This window comes from Mastacembelus armatus, chromosome 18 (assembly GCF_900324485.2).
Source record: "Mastacembelus armatus chromosome 18, fMasArm1.2, whole genome shotgun sequence".
Classification (NCBI taxonomy): domain Eukaryota; kingdom Metazoa; phylum Chordata; class Actinopteri; order Synbranchiformes; family Mastacembelidae; genus Mastacembelus; species Mastacembelus armatus.
In genome coordinates this window covers 14,748,045-14,755,021 of record NC_046650.1, presented here as the reverse complement: position 1 = coordinate 14,755,021, position 6,977 = coordinate 14,748,045, and positions in this window count along the sequence as shown.

Genomic DNA, 6,977 nt, shown 5'->3' with positions numbered 1-6,977 from the left:
TGTTTGAGTCATTGTTTTCTTTTTTTATGCTTAAAGTTTGTTTTTGCCACCACAATAGGTGATAGAATTAATGCACATTTTCTTTTTCAACATGGATCCAATCTGTATATTATATATGTTCTCTATAATATGCTGCAAGGTAATCACTTCACAGTGAGTTGGTCTGCGCAGCACTGAAGGCTCATGCATTTCAGTGAATGATGCTGCACTTGTGGACTATAGTCATATGTTACCCCATCACTTATCGCATTGTGTGAGAGGCCAGAGCTGCATATGAGCCACAGCGTTGCACGCCTCAAGGTTACACTGCCTGATAAATCAAATATGCTTCACTGAGATGAGCAGCTTGACTGATGCGTCTCTCACCTTTTGGCTATGCCCAGCAGGAGGAGTGAAATTGATGGGAGAGCTGCTTGATCAGTGGTGGCCGCTCCTTATCTGTCTCCGTTTATTAGTACAGCACAGACTTAACCAAACAGACTTGAATGTTACATTTCATTGTTAAACAATGAACGGCTACTGTGAGCTAACATGCATTTGCTATCAGTGCTAGTTCTTTTGAGAGAGCAATGTTACCAAGATATTTTGTTTCTTGTGTTTTATAAATGCAACAAATGTAGACACAGGCTTGCATTGCCTTGTCCTTAATCAAAAACAGTGTTTTTTTGCATAATGTAGCTGGTGACATGAAGCTAACATGCTACATGCTGTTTGTGCTACTGTCAGAAGTTAAAATGATGTTTGTATGTTCTCATAGCACTAATGTGTCTCTTTACTTTTGCAATATTGCTTCTTAACCAACTGTGATATTTGCTTAATGAAAAAAGAAAATTAGAGGCAGTGGAGAAGGTCATATATTTCAATATATTTCAGATATTTCACAGTTGGTTTTCCAGCTCTTTTACTTTTCCATTCACATTATTATCATTTCAGTGAAGCCATAAAGATCATGTGTGTTCATTCCATCTCTGGTCACAGATTAAGCCTTGACCTCCAGAGTGCTGACTGATTCACTGAGATAAGGAAAAGGAAGATACATAGAAGATCCAAAATGATGCACAGTCAGGGGAATTAACTCCTGAACCCAGTTAGTAGGGATCTCTCTGCAGGTAAAGCTGTCAGTAATTGTTAATGTGAAATTATGATAGAGACACTGTTATTTGTGTTAGTTTAGTGTCTGAGCCTGTTTCTGCATTTTGTGGATACATGTTTGCAATTTTGTATAAAACAATTTTGCTTGTGTATTTCTCTTTGTGATACCAGAGCAGCATCTTCATTCAAAACCAGAAGGTAGGTCTTATTTGGTGCTTCGTCTGTGATACCTTTGTTTAACTGGAGTAATCAGAATTAGGATGGAGTTTAGCAGCAGTGATGGCCACCATGGATGAAAAGAAAGAAGTTATTGATGTCATCAAAAATAAAGTAGGAAATGCCTTTGAGATTACCATGTGACCAAGTCCAACATCAGCTTTCCTCTCTTCAGTCAGAGACCCTTTGACATCTGGAGCTCCTGGAGCCACCCCCTCTATGAATCCTGCTGAATTAACCTCAACATCTCATCAGGGGATGGTGTGTACAGCTTACGATCCAGCATCTGACAGGCCAGGCATGAACTCTCTTTGAACCTTTATTGTAGCCATTATCAAAATGCAGCAATAGAAATATTATTGGTGGAAACAACATATGAGCTTTGGTGAGTCAGACAGTTCGATTATTTCTCAGTAGCTGCAACCAGTTTCCCTTCAGGCGTGTTTGCCTTGGCATGAGATGGCTAAGCAGGCACTGAACACAGTAAACTGTGGGTGTGCACAATAGAGATGCTGTCCCCAAACTGAAGGGTTGAAGTTGCAGCATTTGACTTTCATAGTGTCTATGAGTAGGAGACTAAATCTTCGCATGTTTGGTCTTTCTAAGAGCATGTGGGTAGCATGCTGGAGCCTCAGTGAGTTCAAATATGTTGCACTCCCTTTAGAAAGAGTTTTTGGAGCAGGAGAAAGAGCACATAATCACCTGATAGGAATCTAAGATTGTTGTGGGCACTTATGAAACTTATATATAGAAATGATGTGTTGTTATGAACACTGATAAGACAGGAACATTACTTTTTTGTATGTTTAAATGGTGCTTGACTAGAAGTGAGGCATCAAGTTCAACTAAATTTTATCATTTTTGTTTCAGACTGAGCTCAGGCTATAACTGAGCAGCTGGTCTTCAGCGTCTTTATCAGCGATTCACAAAGGACTCTGCTGCTGTTGCATTCACTGTCATGTTTTAAAGCTCGATCCCTCGGGTTTCTGTCTGTACACACAGCAGAGGAACACTGAGTGTGCAGTATGCTGCTGATACAGACAAGTGCTAAAAGGTTGAGCCACATGGGCAACCAACATCCCAGAAGGATTTCTCTAAGTATGCATGGGTCGAGGAAGTCAACAAATGTGTCGTGAAATAAAAACTGCAATGGCACTGGACTGTACAGAGAGAGAGAGAGAGAGAGAGAGGTTTCAAAGGTTTTAGCATATACACAAACTTTTGTCTACATCTGATTGTAAGTCGAGATTGTGCTCAAATTGTTCACCAGACATGTTGGACCTATGGGAGAGAGACTGTTTGGCATAAATTCCACAAATAACTGCAAAGCATAGTTATTTTACCATGTTCCAACATTTTAGTTCATGTCTTTTTAAACTGATGACATGATAGACTTGGTAAGTGCAACGAATGTGTACGGCAGGTGGTCGTTCTCACAGGAGACTGCAAAGCCCGATGGGATATCTAAAAATATAAAGCATCCCAGGGGTCAATGGGGTGGTGTTGGGTTTCCAGTGAGGTGAGGTGAAGGGTGACGGGACACACATTCCACTCCTGAAATGAGGTGTAATGACGTAACGCGTTGAGTCACATGTCCTTCTGAGAATCAACCTGTCAAGTGTGAACAGGGTGTGTTAGGGGAGATACTAGGGAAGTACTTTTCCGCACAAATCATCACATTTCATGAAGAGTGCAGTTGTTTCTGTGTCTGCGTGTTTAAGTTTCACTAGTGAATGCCAGAATAAATCTCTCTCTCTCTCTCTCTCTCTCTCTCTCTCTGTGGTATAGACAAAATAAGGAAAATAATTGTTAAAAAATGGATGCATATTCATCAAGTGCAGAGAGGTGAAGTAAACAACATTTTACTACTGTGGAAACCACTTTATGGAAGGATGCACACAGCTAGGCTAGTAATTAGCCTGTTTGGACAAATAAACTGGCAGGACTGTTCCTGTTTACTTGCAAAAGCCCTTGAGACCAATTATAGCTGTGTTCGCTCACAGTAAAGCAGCCTCCGACTTTTACCTCTTGGAGCTCATTCTTGGCTGGTGTGTGTTCCTTAACTTCCTCTCTTTGGTTAATAGTCAGTGAAAAATTAACTTACACCTGCTAACACAACCAATAAGTAAGCAAATGGTAGCACCACAGCCTTCAGGTAAAATGTAATATGCTGATTTCTTATCTGATATAGTTAGAAAAGAGCAGGAATGAGGTTTAAATATTATTAATGTGGTGAGAGGGAGGAAACAGTTAATTTTTGATGATGTTGTCAGGGAAAGAATAATGCATGTGGTTTATCTTATTCAGTCAAGGGTATTTCTTTTCCTAACAGACAGCACTGAGGTGATAGCATGCTCTTCCAGTGCGCTGCAGCTAACGCGGATACGGCAAACACAGCAGTGAAATATATCACAGTCACCACTTTGGCAGCACTCCAGAATTAATACAACATAGTCAAGTGCCAAGAAGCAGATGCTTAAGTCATCCACTTTACTCCAGTAAAAGAATGTGCTTAGTGCTTAGAAAGGAAATGTGTATTAACCCAAAATGAATAAAAAGTCAAATAAGCGTACGCTGAAGTCCTCCTATACTTGGAAGGATAGAATCTGTCACCTGCTCTCATGATGCATTACAAAAAATATGACATGTTGGGACATAATGCAAACTCATCATTAGAGAACACAAATACCAATCTGGTGAATAATACACAATGTAGACAAGATGTACTAATATTTCGTTCTATCTTGTATCAATGATTCTTTAAACTGTGTTTTATTTCAAAATAAGAGGCTAAAACGAATTTCCAGATGTCACAGCCACAAGACGTGGGCTGAAAGGTGGCTGAACAAAAAGTCCTTGCCAAGAACTTGTGACTTAATTGCTACTGAGAAACCTGTGGAGTAGTTTGACCCCCCCACACCCTCCCAAAAAAAACAAAAAAGTCATCATCATTACTGGGTTTTAATTCCCAGTTAAATATAGCACAAGTTGCTTAAGAGGCGTCACCTCCTGTGGCCTCCATTGTGGCGTTCGAGCATGTCTAATCTGTTACGCAACAACAGGGCTTTAATTTCTGCATGGTTCTTCATTAGTAGTAATTCAATAGCACCACAACAAATGTTCAGACAAAACATTAGTCTTTGCTTAGTTCAACTAGTTGACTTCGTGCAGTTTTTTGCAAAAAAGTGACATAAAAGCTTTTTTCATCTAAAGGGATTAACGTTGACAGTCTCACGGTTTAAGCTCACACACAACGTGTATTTCTAATAAACATTTCTTACTGTGTGTGTGTTTATATCCATGACCAGGAGAACATGAGTCTTCATATTATTTCATTAGTACAAGCTGTTCCATTTGAGTTATTTGCATTTCCCATGATACCGCACACTTTCAACTTTGGGTGTGCGCACATAAACTCCAGCATTTATTATTACCCAGGCTGAGGCAGTAGCAAACTTTTAATTATACACTGAAAGTGTGAAGTTGCTAATATTACAGCAGATGAGACAAGCAGTAAAATAAATTGTTTAGTCTTTCCAGCTTATATTTACTTCTGCTGGATACCCACTGTCCTGCCAACATTTTGAACTGATTAATGAATTACTTCTATTTTTCAAGCTTTTGCTGTTTATTTTACATTTATCCTGCTGTAAAAATTATGCTTTTGGAATTGTCCCCCCCCCCACATGTTCTTTGTGCATTTGGGCTACAGAGTACAATAAGTATGGATTGAAAAGCCAGACAGCGGTGCTATAAATATCCCACTTCAAATGGCACAGCACATTTAGGGTGAAATGGAATTTAGCTGCCCAGTGACCCAATCAGGATCATCAATGAATCAGTCTCTCAGACTAAAAAGGCACCGACAACCTGCCGTATGTGAGAAAAATAAGCTATACCTGATGTATATCTGATTTCTTTAAGATGATATGCAGCAGTAGTGTTGTTTTTGGTGCTGGTCAGACTGCACAGGCACAGATGGGGACACGGGGTCCTCATTTTAGTTGTTATTCATTGTGTTCAGCAGATCTCTTGCAGTTCAGTGGGGCTTGTTCAATGTGAGAGGTCAAGGCAGTGGCACCAGCTCTCAGTGGGACGTCTACTGTGCTCACTGTCTCCTTGCAGAGGTGGCAAGGGCTGGCTAATTAATTTAAAATTAAAATTCCCTTCACAACAAAATTAAATCCATGTAGGATGCCTGGTTTGAGATCAAGAGGAATTTAATCTAACATTAAGCAAAGCATCAAAAAGAATCTAATTGAAATACTTCCAAAACTTTAATAAGTTCCCAATACAAGCACGTTATTGAACACTTAGGACAAGTAGACACATCAAAGAGCAAACAGGAATAAACCCCACCCGAGTCATTATTCTGCAGAAGTCATTCAAAGTTCATGCCAGGCAGGCAGCGATGTGTCAGTGCAATGATACAGTCATTTTCAGACTTTTGGCTCAGAGTATAGTAGCTATGCTGACAGCGCACAAATGATCACATTCTGTGGCTGACTCGCAAGCTGTCCACGAAGGTCAGAAAAGAAAAGTTTACATTTGCGGAACTTGTTAAAGTCCTGATCTGTTTGAGCTGCCTGATCCATAATTTATATGGAGCGGTGCAAGATATTCAGGGGCAGCACTTCAAAGTGAGGAGGCCTACAGCCAGACTGGGACTGTCCAGTATCATAAAGCAGATCTTCTCTGTGGGAGCTCAAAGCACCATACTGATAACAAATAGCAAAACACAGTCTCAACTATCCAGATTGGCTAAATGTTAGACTTTATTTCCCATCGTTCAGGGTTACAAGGTTTCACACTAAGGCCATTAAATCTCTGATCACTCGAACTGACCACACACTAACTTTTTTTTTTTTTTTTCTTCCAAGAGGAAGCATTATAGGGCCCTCGAGGAAAGGTGTGCGGAGGGAAATGGCATTGTCTCTTCAATGGGCCTTTTCAAATACTTCCTGGTGAAAGGCTGCACCACACTGATACATGGGAGATTTATGATTCAATATCCCGTATACAGTAATAGGATTTTAGTGAGACAGGTACTTACTTTAGCTATTATAATAAAGCTGTTATACAATAATAATAATGATAATGATAATAAATTGTCTCTTTGTTGAGGTACAGCCACGCCAGTAATTGCCCACCGCACTACTGCAATGCTTCATTTGCCAATGCATTCCGGCTGTTATTCTGCTTGTTTTGTTTTGTTGGCTGACGTGTTTACATCCCGCTTTGCAGACAACAAAAACTAAAACAACACATTGTTCTGCCTGAGTGCATTTCGGGTGAATCACATCACCCCTTTTTTTTTTTTTATTTATTTATTTATTTATTTATTTTTTTGGGAGAAAACACGCCACTTCCAAAGTAAAATTTGAGAATGTTTCAGATGCATTTTGCAGTAGGGAAGTTGCAAAGTAACACTACGTATCGTAGCGGGCTGCAAAGTGCATCCCCCTGCACCACAAAGCAACATTAACGAGCCTGCCAGCGCAGTTGGCGCTCTGCAAATGTTTGTGCGCGTCCGCGCCTGTGTGTTAGTGCAGTAGTGTGCAGTAGTAAGGCAGACTGCAGTAAATACAGTGTTGAAGAGGCGGGGTCTGACATCTCAGCGTTGAAAACATCGCTAATCCAGTATTTCAGGTGCCGAAGTCGACGGAGCG